We start from the raw sequence: 19080 nt of genomic DNA, 5'->3' as shown, positions 1-19080 counted from the left end.
CCAGCTGTACATTTTTGGTAATGGGCAGACCGAACAAGGCTACACCGGGACTCCGACCTCCCCGTTCTTCCTCTACACCCAGGACTTGCAGCATACCAGATATTTTTCGGGTACAAGCAGGAGACTGTTCCACAGCCAAGATGGCGCCGCCACAGCACGAGGGGGAATACAGTGAGGATTCACTGCCAGCCTTAAGAGGAGATGGTAAGGGACTGTGAGCTTGCCTATCCCCCTGTGCAGCTGTCAGAGATGACCAAAATAGCTGCTGACATTAAGAATACTTTCTCCTTGGCCATCACTGACCTGAAAGCTGAGATTGACCGAACAAATTTCTGTCACTGAACGGGCGAATGCCAAGAGAGACAGTACTTTAGAACACCTGGAGACTGTACTTTCCTCTCATGCCACACACCTTATACTCATGAATAGACATCTAGAAAACCTGGATAATAGGGCCAGGAGACAAAACATAAGGATTTGTGGCATTCCTGAAACGATCGATCACACACAGACCAAACCAGCCTTATAGGCCATTTTCAACGAATTACTTGAGTGCCCTAAGGACACTGTCATTGACTTTGTCAGGGCACACAGAGCCCTCAAACCAAAGCCTCCTGCAGAAGCTCCCCCCAGGGACATTTTCTGTTGTCTCCAAAGCTTCCCTGTAAAAGAGGAGATTCTCAGCAAAGCCAGACAGAATGATCAAATCCAATTTAATGAACATGTAATTACCTTGTACCAGGATTTATCACCCATTACACTGCAAAACAGAAGCGCCTTGCGTCCTCTTCTGGACCAGCTAAGAGAGAGTGGGATCCCTTATTGGTGGCATTTCCCTTTTGCGTTGAATGCCACTTACAGGAGTAACCAGAACTACCTAATAATGCCTGTTGAACTTGCAACCTTCTGTGTACAACTTAACATACCACCGATTGACTTACCTGATTGGTACAAGGAATTCTGCATTCCGAATAGTTTTAACACACCCCCTCGTACACCCCAGGCTTTCCCTACTAAACCTCCTTCCACCAAGAAACTAAAATACCGGAAACACACAGGTCCCAACCCGGGACGTTCCCCCTACATGACCAAGGGGTCCAAACACAGAGATGTTACCTGAACGGTATGTGATAACTTCTGATTTCTTTTTATAGGCTGACTGCGGAGCCCTCCCACCCTCGGGCATTAACCTGGATGATACCTTATGGATCTTTCAAAGTGGAGTTCCCTGGATCGCTGTTGAAGTTCAAGTTAATATACAGCCGCTGGTTTTGTTGTTATTTTTTCCCTTTTTTGCTTTACCTGTTTTAACTGCACCATTATAATCCTACCGCACTCTCCGCTGCAATCTACTGACATAGAACTGAACAACAATTTTCCCTAGCTTTGGGTCTTAACTGGATGTGCAAACAGTTTCCCCAACTTGGCTTACCACTTCAGAGGCAGATGACCTAGCATTCCCTCATTAGCTATGTCACTCACAAGCAATGCCCTAATACGCCACTTCATACGTAGACTTCATTTGATAACCAATAATCGAATAGGTGTCTCCACATGGGCTGTGGTGTGCCACCGAGCTTTGTGCTCATATTCAGATGAACCGCACTCTATATTAACTGTTACTTGATATCTTTGGTTTTGTTATTGATTTCTTCTCTCCCTTTGCCAATGCTGTCACTCCTCTCCCCCCCCCCCCTTGTCACTCTTCCCCCCCCATCACCTCCCTCCCCATTAACCCCCTTCTATCGCCTTCTCTCATCCCCTCTCCCCCCCTCTTTTTTTTTTTTACGCTGCTGTCTTTGTTGCTATGCTACCTGTCTCATAAAGCTTAAACATTTCCATAGACCATTAACATCTGTTAATAATGCATTCCCCTTTTTTAAGCATCTTCCCTTTTACTCGTTTAATTCAGCTGCCGGTGACCAACCCATTTAGGTCACTACTCTCCTGAATATTGTTTTTCTTCCAATAATACTCTTGCTATTTTATACAACACACCAACTGTAACACTGTATGACAGTTTGATGGTTTATCTTCCTGTTTGTTCCAAAAACATTATTTTCAAAAAAAGTGCCAAGGTCACATAATGTACATTTTTTAAAGTTACTGAAAATTGTCTTTATTTGAGTTCTCCTTTAAATAGCTATTATTTCAATGGGCATTTCAGGGACATTATTTAGTTAATTTTCCTTTATCTTTTTTAACAGTAGCAGTGGCCTTCAATGAGTCAGAGTGAAAGCTTGGTTAATGCTTTAGATTACAGAGAATGGAACAATGTTCAAAGTACATAATAACTTAAATAGACCTTACTGAACTTTTGTAATTTACTGTCGATTTAATGTACTTTTCTATGTATAATTATAGTTGAATTTATCTATAGAACAAACAACCCTTCTAAAATTGTAATAAAATATTTTTTTCTGATTTAGAAATCTAAACTAAAAAAAGGAAATAGCAGAAGAAAAATGATAGCTGATTAGGTAATATTTGTACAATAAAAACTGAGCTATCTTAAATCAAATTTCTTAAACAGCTTAAACAGAATAGAGCATAGTGAATAGTGCATACTTAGTGAATGCATATTATATTTGTTATTGTTAAGTAATTTTAATGTAACTTTTTACAGTTTTAACATTTTCAGTGTGCCATATTTCCAAAATCTGCTACATATACAAATTTGTAAATGCTCCCTGTAGTGTTTATCTGCCTTTCAATTCAGTCACTCAACCAATCATACAATTGTGCACCATGTCAAACATTTTCCAAACTGAAATAAAATAAAGTATATTGTAAAGTGGGAAAAATAAAACACATTTATTGTGATGTGGGTCATCCCATCATAGATATACAGTTTAAAAATGTGGTTCTCCCTACTGCCCCCATGTCTCTGACCCCTGTGGCACTTTGCATTTTTTGATAGCAGTAGCTGCTCCTGTGGAAGCCCAGCTTTTTTTTAGTTAACATCCCATGTCCAAAATGTCTCCATGCCTATGTGTGCTGCATAATTGCTTTATGTAGTCTTGAGCTAAAAAAAAAAAAAAAAAAAAAGACACCCCTGTCACTTTGTCCCTAAACATGGCTATATACTCTTCACAACATATTCACTTACCATTCCTTCCAGCATTTCTTCTATATAGTAGAAAAAAATATATAGTATTTTGTTGTGAGTGGTACCTGTCAGAAGGACTTTTACATGCTTGTACAGAAAAGTCCTCTCCCATAATCCCAAGCACCCCTTTTGAATTAGAATATACTATATAAGCATTGAATAGAGAAGAAGATGAGTAAAAGATGAGTGAAAGGGAATACATGCACTTTGCAAAGGGAATTAGTCCCAGAGATCAGTGAATGAGGTTAAACTTTGCTGACTTCCATTATCCAATCATGTGCAAGCAAAAATGCAGCTTTTTTTGTATTTTCCATGCACATGATTGGGTATTGTTTGCAAAGTGAAGCTTCACCACATTCACTATGCTGTGGGGAAAATTCCCTTGCAAAGTGAAACTTCCCTTGGAAAGTGAACAGCCTATTTGGCATTAGTAAATCAACCCCTTTGTCTAGCACACTAGAGTCTTCTTAGAATATAAGGTATTTAAGTGACTCATTGCATTAAATATAAATATATGGAAAAAGGTGCACTGCTATGGTAAAGTGAACGTCACCAGATGTAAAAATAGTGTGTAATGTGAATTGCTGCTTCCACCGGGTTCAAGTACTCATACACTTGAAACAATCAATAATGTGTAAATCTGATAGTGGTGCGCTATTCATATATAGGTGCTATGTAGATATCCATCTTAAAAAATATATATATAATACTAATACATAGCAGTGTCTATTCTTAATAGTAAACTAAAACTGACACCATAAATAATATTTAATTCAATAGTGATGATCTACGTATAATTAAGTCTGTGTCTTAATGCATGCAGTGCTTCTTCGTTAAGACCAAATACAAATGAGTGACTGTTGCAACAAGGTGTTTCTTCATTCAAACAAATAAAAAGTGCTTAGTGCCAAATCCTTCCACCTGCTAGGGCACCTTTGTGTGCAGTGAGCGCTCACTTGCAGCACAAAGGGTTTGTGCAAAAAGAAGTCAATATTCCTCCACCTAAGGGACTCATCAGCTTTCACTAAAACCCACCTCTTATTTCAGTGGACCAGCTCCATGCTTACGCAAATGAAACAGGAAATTCAATAGCACAGAATCCTTTAAAATCACTTATTTAGCATAATAGTAATCCAGAAGACTCACATTTAAGATGTTTAAAACAAGCGTTGATAATGCAATCTGTGCTATCCTGTTCAAATCTGCCAAGATGGAGCACGGCTTTCTGGCTCCCTGGGTCAGATCGCAGTAAGACTGCTGAGTCTGACGTCGCTGACTCCTCCTAAGGGTTACATCACACGACATGTGACTTCCTCAGGGCGGGAGCTCAGTAACAAATGCCGGAACTAAATACTCGCCAACTTGTGTCAGTATCCTTGCTATAGTACCGTCTACTCGGCTGCTCAGTGGGATGTTACAACTTATACAGCACTCTTCTTTCTACAAACCTGATTCCAAAAAAGTTGGGACACTGTACAAATTGTGAATAAAGACAGAATGCAATGATGTGGAAGTTTCAAATTTCAATATTTTATTCAGAATACAACATAGATGACATATCAAATGTTTAAACTGAGAAAATGTATAATTTTAAGGGAAACATAAGGTGATTTTAAATTTCATGGCATCAACACATCTCAAAAAAGTTGGGACAAGGCCATGTTTACCACTGTGTGGAATCCCCTCTTCTTTTTATAACAGTCTGCAAACATCTGGGGACTGAGGAGAAAAGTTGCTCAAGTTTAGGAATAGGAATGTTGTCCCATTCTTGTCTAATACAGGCTTCTAGTTGCTCAACTGTCTTAGGTCTTCTTTGTTGCATCTTCCTCTTTATGATGCGCCAAATGTTTTCTATAGGTGAAAGATCTGGACTGCAGGCTGGCCATTTCAGTACCCTGCTCCTTCCTCTACGCAGCCATGATGTTGTAATTGATGCAGTATGTGGTCCGGCATTGTCATGTTGAAAAATGCAAGGTCTTCCCTGAAAGAGACGACGTCTGGATGGGAGCATATGTTGTTCTAGAACTTGGATATACCTTTCAGCATTGATGGTGCCTTTCCAGATGTGTAAACTGCCCATGCCACATGCACTCATGCAACCCCATACCATCAGAGATGCAGGCTTCTGAACTGAGCCCTGATAACAACTTGGGTTGTCCTTGTCCTCTTTAGTCCGGATGACATGGCGTCCCACTTTTCCAAAAAGAACTTAAAATTTTGATTTGTCTGACCACAGAACAGTTTTCCACGTTGCCACAGTCCATTTTAAATGAGCCTTGGCCCAGAGAAAACGCCTGCGCTTCTGGATCATGTTTAGATATGGCTTCTTTTTTGGCCTATAGAGTTTTAGCCGGCAACAGCGAATGGCATGGTGGATTGTGTTCACCGACAATGTTTTCTGGAAGTATTCCTGAGCCCATATTGTGATTTCCATTACAGTAGCATTCCATGTGATGCAGTGCCGTCTAAGGGCCCGAAGATCACGGACATCCAGTATGGTTTTTCGGCCTTGATCTTCACGCACAGAGATTGTTCCAGATTCTCTGAATCTTTGGATGATGATATGCACTGTAGATGATGATAACTTCAAACTCTTTGCAATTTTTCTCTGAGAAACTCCTTTCAGATATTGCTCCATTATTTTTTGCCGCAACATTGGGGGAATTGGTGATCCTCTGCCCATCTTGACTTCTGAGAGACACTGCCACTCTGAGAGGCTCTTTTTATACCCAATCATGTTGCTAATTGACCTAATAAGATGCAAATTGGTCCTCCAGCTGTTCCTTATATGTACATTTAACTTTTCCGGCCTCTTATTGCTACCTGCCCCAACTTTTTTGGAATGTGTAGCTCTCATGAAAACCAAAATGAGGCAATATTTGGCATAACATTTCAAAATATCTCACTTTCAAAATTTGATATGTTATCTATATTATATTGTGAATGAAATATACGTTTATGAGATTTCTAAATTAGTCCATTCCTTTTTTACTCACAATTTGTACAAGTCTCAACTTTTTTGTGTACACCAATTCCATATAAGTTACCTATTCTAAATGCACCTGATGCTACACAATTATTATAATAAAATACTTCTTAAAACCAATGCATACATTTTAATAAATATAAAATAAAAATAAATGTATTAAAAATTTCTAAAATTATTTGAAATGTGTGAAATCCTCTAGGAGGAGAGCATGTAGGGCTGTGAAATGTGATTATACTTGGAGATGAAATCCATAATAAATTGGCTTGTGATATGATTCACAAATACAGTAAAGGTGCTAAATAACTGACCTAATTTGTGTTCGATGATAAACATACTGATTGCTTATATATAGAGACAAAAACAGTTTATGTGCGCTAACTAATAACTATTATTGGATTAGTACCCACATATTAACCCCTTCTAGTCATTATAACAAGTACAAAGTACAGCTAGAAGTAGAATCCTAGATGTTGACCATGTTCTATATTATGGATCAATAATTGGATATAAAGCAATGCAAATCAAAGTCAATGTTCAAACCTCTGGGCTGAAGGGTACCCAGTTCAAAAATCCAGTAAGACTCATGCTTGCTTATCTCAATGACTTTCTTACTTCCCCTCTAATTCGGTTTATATTTATCGATCGCTCAGAACTGTAACAAAGTGGGATCTTTATTAGGATGCTCTAAAAAATGTCTGGATATGTTTTGTTTGGGAAATCCTTTTATGATGTTCTGTATATGCTCTTTAATTCTATTCCACATTGGCCTCTTAGTTCTGCCCACATACTGTTTTTGGCACGGGCACTGTAGTTCATAAACTACTACTTCGGTTCTGCAGGATATGAAATCTTTTATAGGGTATTGTCTTCCTGTGGTTGTAGATGTAAACTGGTTGCATTTTATTCAACTTCTGTTGGTTTTTCAGCACGCAAAACATCCTTTTCAGGGGAAAAAAACCTTTTCCCTGATAGAAAGTATTATTTTGATTATTTGGGGGATCCACCACATTTTTTGGCTATAAGATTCCGAAGGGTAGGGGCTCTTCGGTATATAAACCTAGGTTGTTGTGGTAATATTGTTTGGAGTTGTCTATCAGCTTTTAGAATAGGCCCGTGCTAAAAACAGTATGTGGGCAGAACTCAGAGGCCATTGTGGAAGAGAATTAAAGAGCATATACAGAACATCATAAAATTATTTCCCATACACAACATATTCAGACATTTTTTAGAGCATCATAATAAAGATCCCACTTTGTTACAGTTCTGGGTGATCGATACATATAAACCGAATTGGAGGGGAAGTAATAAAGTCACTGAGATTAGAAAGCACAAGTCTTATTGGATATTTGAACTGAGTACCCTCCAGCCCCGAGCATTGAACATTGAGCTTGATTTGAATTGCTCTATATGCAATTATTGATCCATAATATAGAACATGGTCAACATCTAGGATTTTGCTTCTAGCTGTACTATGTACTTGTGATAATGACTAGAAGTGGTAATATGTGGGTACCATTACAATTAGTATTATTATTATTATTAGTTAGCGAACATAAACTGTGTCTGTCTATATATAAGCAATCAATCTGTTTTTTTATCGAGCACAAATTAGGTCCGTTATTTATTCCTTTTACTGTATTTATGAATCATATCACATGCCAATTTATTACAGATTTCATTTCCAAGTATAGTCACATTTCACAGCCCTACATGCTCTCCTCCTAGAGAATTTCACACATTTAAAATTTAAAATTTGAAATATTTAATAAATGTATTTTTATTTTATTATTTTTATTTTATTTTTATTAAAATGTATGCATTGGTTTTAAGAAGTACTGTATTATAATAATTGTGTAGTCACAGGTGCATTTAGAATAAGTAACTTATAAGGAATTTGTGTAAAAAGAAGAGTGCTGTATAAGTTGTAACATCGCACTGAGCAGCCGAGGAGGCGTTACTATAGGAACTAAACTGACACAAGCCGGCAAGTATTTAGTTCCGGCATTTATCACTGAGCTCCTGCCCTGAGGAAGTCACGTGTGGTGTGATGTAACACGTAGGAGGAGGAGTCAGTGATGTCAGATTCAGCTATCTTACTGTGTTCCTACCTGGGGAACCAGAGAGCCGGGCTCCATCATGGCAGATTTCATCAGGATAGCACAGCCTGCATTATCAACGCTTGTTTTACACATCATAAATGTGAGTCTTCTGGATTACTATTATGATAAATAAATTATTTTAAATGATACTTCACTATGCTATTCCTTCTTTCATTTGCATAACAGTGGAGCCGGTCCACTGAAATAAGAGGAGGATTTTAGTGAAAGCTGATGAGTCCCTTAGGTGGAGGAATATTGACTTATTTTTGCACAAACCCTTTCAGGTGAGCGCTCACTGCACACAAAGGTGCCCTAGCAGGTGGAAGGAATTTGGCACTAAGCACTTTTTATTTGTTTGAACGAAGAAGCACCTTGTTGCAACAGTTACTCAATTGTATTTGGTCTTAATGAAGAAGCATTGCATATATTTAGACATGGACTTAATGATAGATAGTCAATTTTGAATGAATTATTATTTATGGTGTCAGTTTTAGTTTACTGTTAAGAATAGACACATTTATGTATTCATTTTATATATATATATATATATATATATATATATTTTTTTTTTTTTTTAAGATGGATGTTTACATAGCACCTATATATGAATAGTGCACCACTATCACATATACACATCAATACATTACATATTACAAAAAAATCCACGAGATCCACAAGATTAGCTGTAATGTCATGCTAAACAAGGAAGAAAAAACTTTTAAAACAAGTAATTATAGAAAAAAAAACTGCAACTTTGAATAAAGTAAACTAAATGTTAACCAATTTAGCTCTATTTTTTTTTAAGGGTTACTCCAGTTTAAAAAAAACAAATAAAATATGTACAGCATGCGATTGCTGCTTGAGCCATTTTGAAATGTATTGTTATTACAAATAACCTTTCTATTTCAATTTGCAGTCAGCTACAATTTTCTAAAACAGACACAAAATTTAAATGTCACTTCCTTTTAACTTGAAATGAGCAAGAAAAAAAATTCAATCTACAAGCAATTTTCAGGATTTACACCAAAAACTTGCTCAATCAGAGAAACTCCAGCCCATGGATCTCCAGATCTAGAAAACTAGTTATCATTCATTTTAGAAGCATTTGTCAATACCAGGACCAGGAAAAAATATATAGTTTGGCTCTAATTTGTCTTAAGAAAAGGTTTAGGGTACTGAGTTTGAAAATAGATAGTTAGTCGAGATTACAACAGCAAGATTGAAAAACTATATTTTCTCCCTTAAAAAAAAACAAAAAACATTTGGTATACTAAGTTTTGAAATTGTCAGATCTTGGACTAAAAACAGCATTTATTTTGTAAAAACAAACCTATATTTTTACACAAAATTAGGAAATTTTGATTCAATAACAGGTATCTTGTACTGTCTGCTTTCATTTAGGATGTTTACTATTAAAACTATAAAATGTAACATAGGTAGACCTTTAAGGGGGAACTCCATTCTTATTAGTATGTTATTAATTTATTAATTCATTAATTTATTTATTGACATCATGTGAAGTCTAAGCAGAGCCTGCTGCTTTGTGTGGGACATTAAGTGTCACAATCAAGGGTCAGGCTCGAAGACTGCTATAGCAGTAGCGAAACTACCACTGACCAGCAGGATAGGTACACAGGCAGTCACCCTGGCAGATGATGTGGGCTCACCTGAGGTGCCGAGTCTAAGTATTAATTGGTGTTCACCAGATCTCCTGATGGTGGAGATTGATTTTGCGGCATGTTAGTACCAGGTCACGGTCCTTAGGATCACCTCACCAGGAGGTGAGCAAGCCAGGGTCCAGTAGCAGATAAGTAGGTAGGGATCAAATAGAAGCATAGTCAGAAACAAGCCAAAGGTTGATAATGAGTAGTTGCACGATGGGATCAGGTAGAAGCGTGGTTGGGGAACAAGCCAAGGGTCGATAATGAATGGTAGCAAAATATGAACAGCAGCAGGGAAGACAAGAGTGAAATACTGGCTGAAGAGAGCACAATAATCTGGCAAACAGGAAGTGCAGAGGCATGGCTTAAATCAGGAAGTACATAGGAGAAGCAAAGCGTTCAAGGTTCAAGACAAACAAGGTTCAAGGAAGGATCATCTAAAGAATTGTTCAGGGTGCTGTCTAGCATTCCAGGTGGCCCAACAAGAGGAGACATTGCCTGACCCAGCAGTGGTTCTGGATTCAAATCCAGTCCCTGACACTGAGACACCAATGTGTGTGAACAGGGAAATAGATTGAAATTTATTTTCAATACACCTAGTTCCACTCATGTGATCACAACATATGAAACACTCAGGACACAGGATAAAAGAGGGATGGATTTACCTCCACTGCCTAAAAAGTCACAGTGCCATGAAACATTGTAGTCATATCTGACTTCAGGAGTAATTCCACTTTTTCAGTCAAATTTGAGAAAACCCCCCTAAATCTGTGTTATGTGTTCCCATTCACACAGCATACCTAAAGATTTTATTAAAAATATTTCTTACCTTTTAGATGTTTCTAAGCAAAAGGTTCCATTGCTGACTGCAAGCGTTTTTGAACAGTCTGTTCCAAGTACAGTCTGAGTTTCTCCTAGTTAAAATACAATGCAGGAGGCCAGCTTCTAAATCTTTAACCCTTTGTTAGGACAGAAAGTGTTTGTTCAAATCAGGTTTGCAATGTTTAAAGAGATCTGCCAGCACAGTAAAGACAGGGTTAATTATGGAAAACACAGAGAAATAAGTATGATTTTGCAGTGCTTGTTTGCATTAACAGAAAAAAAGCTTCTAAAATGATAAGCAGCAATTTTGAACACATTTTGTTTAAGGTATGCTATGTGAATGGGGACACATAACAGTAATAAAGTGTTTTGGCTTCAAAAGTAAAAATAAACTTTAAGCAAATCAATGCTCTCATCTTTAAACATGACAACAGGGGGGTGTTCTCTCTACTCAATGGGTTCTAAGTGTCCCTAATACATTTTACTTCCTGCTCGTGTAAGTGTTTGCTTTTCCTTGCAGTTTTACAACATAAGGACTTGTTAGATTAAAGTAATAGACTGTCCTACTTAGCACACAAGAAGGTGGAAGTAAATGGAAAGCTATGACATTTGCTGAAATCCAGTGCTTTGTATTTAACTGAAATTGAGAGAAGTTACTTTATAAAACATTACTCCCACAATGTAACACATGTACTTGCTTTGTCTTTGAAGTCTATTAAATCTCTTCTCTTCAGGGAGCCAAAAATTGCTGCTTTGCCCTTTCCCTCAACTCCAGGTGAGATATATCCCCTGGGGGTTTTTCACATAGTATGTTTTTTCTATTTCTTCCTGCAATTTTAAAACTGATATCAGTTCAACTTCTTCTTTAACTAGAGGGGAAAAATGTTAAAACAGGCACTCGATTAAGATTCTCTATGGGTCACTGAAATTGTCACTGGGTCTAGTTTGGCAGCACGCCACACAATGGGGACTGCCCTCAGAAACAGGGAAAGGAGCCAGGGTTGAGCATACACATACAGTGCCTTGTGAAAGTATTCGGCCCCCTTGAACTTTGCAACCTTTTGCCACATTTCAGGCTTCAAACATAAAGATATAAAACTATAACTTTTTGTGAAGAATCAACAACAAGTGGGACACAATCATGAAGTGGAACGAAATTTATTGGATATTTCAAACTTTGTTAACAAATAAAAAACTGAAAAATTGGGCGTGCAAAATTATTGAGCACTGTGCAAGCGATAATATTGAAATGGAAGGAGTATCAGACCACTGCAAATCTACGAAGACCTGGCCGTCCCTCTAAACTTTCAGCTCATACAATGAGAAGACTGATCAGAGATGCAGCCAAGAGGCCCATGATCACTCTGGATGAACTGCAGAGATCTACAGCTGAGGTGGGAGACTCTGTCCATAGGACAACAATCAGTCGTATACTGCACAAATCTGGCCTTTATGGAAGAGTGGCAAGAAGAAAGCCATTTCTTAAAGATATCCATAAAAAGTGTCATTTAAAGTATGCCACAAGCCACCTGGGAGACACACCAAACATGTGCAAGAAGGTGCTCTGGTCAGATGAAACCAAAATCGAACTTTGTGGCAACGATGCAAAACGTTATGTTTTGCGTAAAAGCAACACAGCTCATCACCCTGAACACACCATCCCTACTGTCAAACATGGTGGTGGCAGCATCATGGTTTGGGCCTGCTTTTCTTCAGCAGGGACAGGGAAGATGGTTAAAATTGATGGGAAGATGGATGGAGCCAAATACAGGACCATTCTGGAAGAAAACCTGATGGAGTCTGCAAAAGACCTGAGACCGGGACGGAGATTTGTCTTCCAACAAGACAATGATCCAAAACATAAAGCAAAATCTACAATGGAATGGTTCACAATTAAACATATCCAGGTGTTAGAATGGCCAAGTCAAAGTCCAGACCTGAATCCAATCGAGAATCTGTGGAAAGAACTGAAAACTGCTGTTCACAAACGCTCTCTATCCAACCTCACTGAGCTCGAGCTGTTTTGCAAGGAGGAATGGGCAAAAATTTCAGTCTCTCGATGTGCAAAACTGATAGAGACATACCCCAAGCGACTTACAGCTGTAATCGCAGCAAAAGGTGGCGCTACAAAGTATTAACTTAAGGAGGCTGAATAATTTTGCACGCCCAATTTTTCAGTTTTTTATTTGTTAAAAAAGTTTAAAATATCCAATAAATTTCGTTCCACTTGTGTCCCACTTGTTGTTGATTCTTCCGAAAAAAATTACAGTTTTATATCTTTATGTTTGAAGCCTGAAATGTGGCAAAAGGTCGAAAAGTTCAAGGGGGCTGAATACTTTCTCAAAGCACTGTACAAACAATCCAATGAGAGCACCAAACATACGTCCATGAGTCCAAGATTTTTAATGATTTATAGCAGAAAAAAATCCAATGCGTTTCGGGGGCCCCTTAGTTCCAGTGAAGGGAACTCTTAAGGCGTCAGCATATCAAGATGTTTTGTACTATTTCATACTCCCAGCTTTGTGGGAACAGTTTGGGGATGGCCCTTTCCTGTTCCAACATGACTGCGCACCAGTGCACAAACAAGCTCCCTAAAGAAATGGATCAGCGAGTTTGGGATGGAGGAACTTGACTGGCCTGCACCTCAACACCTTTGGGATAAATTAGTGCAGAGACTGCGAGCTAGGCCTTCTCGACCACATTAGTGCCTGACCTCACAAATGCGCTTCTGGAAGAATGGTCCAATGCTGCAACTGTCCTCCGCAGGATCTAAGGCTGAGAACCGAGTGATCAAACACCACTGATTGCTCAGTTCTCAAAGCTCCCTAAGCAGAGAGCTGGTGACTGTCTGCCCCTGATCTCACTGGAGTGCTAGGCTGTGGAGGGGGCGGGAACGGGAGCGATCACCTTAGGATCTCTCAGCAAGGTGGCTTGCTGAGAGACTGAGTCAGGTGCCAGTCCAGGCATGTGGGTGGATCCCAATCATATGATTGCGATCTTTACTGAGCCTGAACCAGCTCTGTGACGCCAGCCCACAGTGGGCTTCAGCTCGCTGTCTGCTGAAAACGGGTGATAGGAGTGCAGAATGATCAGCACTCCTGTGATCCACAGGAGAAGTACAGCCAAACGAGCTTTGGCTGTACTCCTCCTTTAACAAGTAATTTCTCACACACAGCATAAGCATACTTACAACTACATCGACAAACACATTCTGTTATGCCTACCAAGTTTAGGGACACAGTTTAGATAAAAAAGAAGGGCCCAAAATCCATGGAACACCTTTAAGCTTTCAAGGAGCATACTTTACATGTCTAGATACACCCTAAATCACATTCTGCTACTCCTATTGAGTATGGTGATACCACATGTGTAAGAAATCTTTACACATGTGGTGAAAAATGTTATTAATAGAATAACCACACAGAAAGGCTCAAAATCAAAGAAGCTACTTCAGGCTTTTTAGGGGCATAAATTAAAGCACTACTACCTAAAGTGTTATTTAATTCATTTTAAATATTTCAAGCAAACTTACCCATCCATCTATGTCTCCATGCTTTTTTTTTTTCTGAGAAACCACTTATGAAAACATCCCCTAGCATTTATGGATGAGAAAGGGCAATTCATTCATGTAACATTTACTTCCTGGGATCCATTTCTCATAGCTCAGGCATGCAGTCAGGAGGGTGTGCTTAACTTAGAAAACCCCTCCTCCCCTTCTGTATGACATCACATGCCTAAGCTTAAAAACTAGAAAGGAACTAAAGAAACTAGAAAGCAACCCTGAAAAACAACCCCACACCATAATCCCCTCTCCACCAAATGATTTGGACCAGTGCACAAAGCAAGGTCCATGAAGACAAGGATGAGTGAGTTTGGGGTTTGGGGTTGAGAAACTTGACTGGCCTGCACAGACTGCTGATCTTAAACTGATAGAACACATTTGTGGTGAATTAGAGCGCACACTGTAAGCCTGGCCTTCTTGTGCACATCAGTGCCTGATCTCACAAATGTGCTTCTGGAAGAATGGTCAAACATTCCCATAGACACACTCCTAAACATTGTGGACAGCCTTCCCAGAAGAGTTGAAGCTGTTATTGCTTCAAAGGGTGGGCCAACTCAACATTGAACCCTAGGGACTAAGACTTGGATGCCATTAACCACTTGCCAACTGCATAACGCACATTTACTGCGGCAAAGTGGCTTTATTGTGTAAAATCATGTACCTATACGTTATTTTGCGCAATAGCTTTTACGCCACCGGAGACCCAATTGCACACTGATTGGACACAGGGGAAGCCAATCAGTGGGTCCAGCAGACCTGATGTCCGCCAGCCACCCAGGATCATTCCTGAGAAATGCAGAGCAGAGGTCTGCCTATGTAAATAAGGCAGATCGCCGTTCTGACAGGGGAGAAGATAGCGATCTCTGTCCTCCCCCAGTCAGAGCAACCCCCCCCCCCCACAGTTAGCAAGCACTGCCAGAGAACACATTTAACCCTTGGATCACTCCTGATGTTAACCCCTTCCCTGCCAGTGACATTAGTACAGTGAGAGCGCATATTTTTTTGTCACTGATCACTGTATTGGTGTCATTGGTCCCCGAAAAAGTGTCAAAAGTGTCAGTTAGGTGTCCGATTCATCAGCCACATTGTCACAGTCCCGCTATAAGTCACTGATTGCCGCCATTACTAGTAAAAAAAATAAATAAATATAAAAACCATGAAAATATCCTATTGTTTGTAGAGGCTATACATTTTGTCCAAACTAATCAATATACAGGTCCCTCTCAAAAAATTAGCATATTGTTATAAAGTTCATTATTTTCTGTAATGTACTGATAAACATTAGACTTTCATATATTTTAGATTCATTACACACAACTGAAGTAGTGCAAGCCTTTTATTGTTTTAATATTGATGATTTTGGCATACAGCTCATGAAAAACCAAAATTCCTATCTCAAAAAATTAGCATATCATGAAAAGGTTCTCTAAACGAGCTATTAACCTAATCATCTGAATCAACTAATTAACTCTAAACACCTGCAAAAGATTCCTGAGGCTTTTAAAAACTCTCAGCCTGGTTCATTACTCAAAACCGCAATCATGGGTAAGACTGCCGACCTGACTGCTGTCCAGAAGGCCATCATTGACACCCTCAAGCAAGAGGGTAAGACACAGAAAGAAATTTCTGAACGAATAGGCTGTTCCCAGAGTGCTGTATCAAGGCACCTCAGTGGGAAGTCTGTGGGAAGGAAAAAGTGTGGCAGAAAACGCTGCACAATGAGAAGAGGTGACCGGACCCTGAGGAAGAATGTGGAGAAGGACCGATTCCAGACCTTGGGGGACCTGCGGAAGCAGTGGGCTGAGTCTGGAGTAGAAACATCTAGAGCCACCATGTACAGGCATGTGCAGGAAATGGGCTACAGGTGCCGCATTCCCCAGGTCAAGCCACTTTTGAACCAGAAACAGCGGCAGAAGCGCCTGACCTGGGCTACAGAGTAGCAGCACTGGACTGTTGCTCAGTGGTCCAAAGTACTTTTTTCGGATGAAAGCAAATTTTGCATGTCATTCGGAAATCAAGGTGCCAGAGTCTAGAGGAAGACTGGGGAGAGGGAAATGCCAAAATGCTTGAAGTCCAGTGTCAAGTACCCACAGTCAGTGATGGTCTGGGGTGCCATGTCAGCTGCTGGTGTTGGTCCACTGTGTTTTATCATGGGCAGGGTCAATGCAGCTAGCTATCAGGAGATTTTGGAGCACTTCATGCTTCCATCTGCTGAAAATCTTTATAGAGATGAAGATTTCATTTTTCAGCACGACCTGGCACCTGCTCACAGTGCCAAAACCACTGGTAAATGGTTTACTGACCATGGTATTACTGTGCTCAATTGGCCTGCCAACTCTCCTGACCTGAACCCCATAGAGAATCTGTGGGATGTTGTGAAGAGAAAGTTGAGAGACGCAAGACCCAACACTCTGGATGAGCTCAAGGCCGCTATCGAAGCATCCTGGGCCTCCATAACACCTCAGCAGTGCCACAGGCTGATTGCCTCCATGTCATGCCGCATTGAAGAAGTCATTTCTGCAAAAGGATTCCCGACCAAGTATTGAGTGCATAACTGAACATAATTATTTGAAGGTTGACTTTTTTTGTATTAAAAACACTTTTTTTTTATTGGTCGGATGAAATATGCTAATTTTTTGAGATAGGAATTTTGGTTTTTCATGAGCTGTATGCCAAAATCATCAATATTAAAACAATAAAAGGCTTGCACTACTTCAGTTGTGTGTAATGAATCTAAAATATATGAAAGTCTAATGTTTATCAGTACATTACAGAAAATAATGAACTTTATCACAATATGCTAATTTTTTGAGAGGGACCTGTACACTTATTGGGATTTGTTTTATCAACAATATGCAGCAGAATACATATTGGCCTAAATTCATTAAGAAATTCGATTTTTTTCATTTTTTTTATTGGATGTGTTTTAGAGCAGAGAGTAAAAAAACATTGTTTTTTTTCACAATTGATGCTCTTTTTTTGTTTATAGCACAAAAAAAAAAAAAAAAAAAATGCAGAGGTGATCAAATACCACCAATAGAAAGCTCTATTTGTGGGAAAAAAAGAACATCAATTTTATTTGGGTACAGCATCGCACAACCGTGCAATTGCCAGGTAAAGAACGCAGTGCTGTATCGCAAAAAATGGCCTGGTCATTAGGGGGTAAAGACTTCTGGAGCTGAAGTGGTTACATTTCATGTGCGTGTAAAGGCAGGCATCCCAATGCTTTTGGTAATATAGTGTGTATACCATAGATTGTAGACTCTATAACCTTCACACAGACTAAATTATATACACTGATTTGGGTTATTTTTACCAAATAAATGTAGCAGAATACATTTTGGCCTAAGTTTATGAAGAAAGATTATTTATTTGCAAAAATGTTAAAACAAAAAGAGAACAAATTGTTGTTTTTTTTAACCACTTCCACCCCGCCCACCGTACATTTACTGCGGCACTCTGCCGCTTAAAGGCCGACGTCGCTCGCCGAAGAGACTGTAAGGGGCTCCCGCCCCCGCTCGTTCCCTGGGGAGACAGCACGTGTGACCGGTGGCTCCGATGGCCGCTGGCCACTCGCGATCTCCCGCAGCAGAGGGAGAAAGACAGACAGCTGATGTAAACACAGCCGTCTGTCATTCTCCCTGAAGTAAGCACAGAGGCTATGCGATCCTGCTATATAGGATCGCATGTCTCAGTGGTTACTTCACTAGCCACGCCCCTTGATAGTTAAGCCCCGTACACATGATAAGAATTTCGGACGGGAAATTTCATCCGACGACCGATCTGCCGATTTTCGGATTGTTAGTATGGTGCTTTCGACAGACGACTCCGACTTTTCGGCTGACAAAATCCTGATGTGCAGGCATTAAAATTTTTGTCCTCCGTCAACACATGTCCGATTTTCGTCTCATTAGTACAGATTTCGACAAGGAAAAATCTTATGAGCAAGACTAGGCATGCTCAGAGATGAAAGAACACATAGAAAGCAATCCAACACATGACATCACTTCTGAAGTAGAATTCTGTCGTACGGGAAAATGTGTGTGCAGTCTAAAGCACATTCCAACCAACAGACACGCACTCTGGACAAAAGACGGACGGCCGGTCGGCGGAAATTCGTAACGTGTGTGCGAGGCTTTACAATCACACCCCTAGGGACACACTTAACCCCTTAATCACCAGTAAAGTTAACCCCTTTCCTGCCAGTGTCATTTTTTAAAGTAACAGTGCATATTTATAGCACTGATTAGTGTAGTAATATCACTGATACCCCCCAAAAGTGTCAAAAATGTCAGTCAGGGGTCCGACCTGTCCGCCACAATGTCGCAGTCCCGCAAAAAAAACGCAGATCATCGCCATTACTAGTTAAAAAAAAAAAACAATAAAAATGACATAAATCTTTCCCGTAGTTAGTAACACAATACATTTGCGCAAACCAATTAAAATACGCTTATTGCTATTTTTTTTACCAAAAATATGTAGCAGAAAACAAATTGGCCTAAAATGTTAATACATTTTGATTTTTACATTTTTTTTTTGAGAATATTTGAAAAATATTGTTATTTTTTCAAAATTGTCGCTCTTTTTTTGTTTATAGCGCAAAAAAAAAAATCGCACAGGTTAAAAAATACCACCAAAAGAAAGCTCTGTTTGTGGGAAAAAAGGACGTCAATTTCATTTGGGTACAGCGGCGCATGACCGCGCAATTGTCCGTTAAAGTCACGCAGTGCCGAATCGCAAAATAGGGCCTGGTCTTTGAGCAGCCAAATCCTCCGGGGCTTAAGTGGTTAAAACAAAATATAATTTGTAGACATTAAAGGGATTGTAAAGGCAGCATC

The sequence above is a fragment of the Pelophylax lessonae genome (assembly GCF_965119305.1).
Source record: "Pelophylax lessonae genome assembly, chromosome: 3".
Lineage (NCBI taxonomy): Eukaryota > Metazoa > Chordata > Amphibia > Anura > Ranidae > Pelophylax > Pelophylax lessonae.
Note: the sequence above shows the minus strand (reverse complement) of the source record.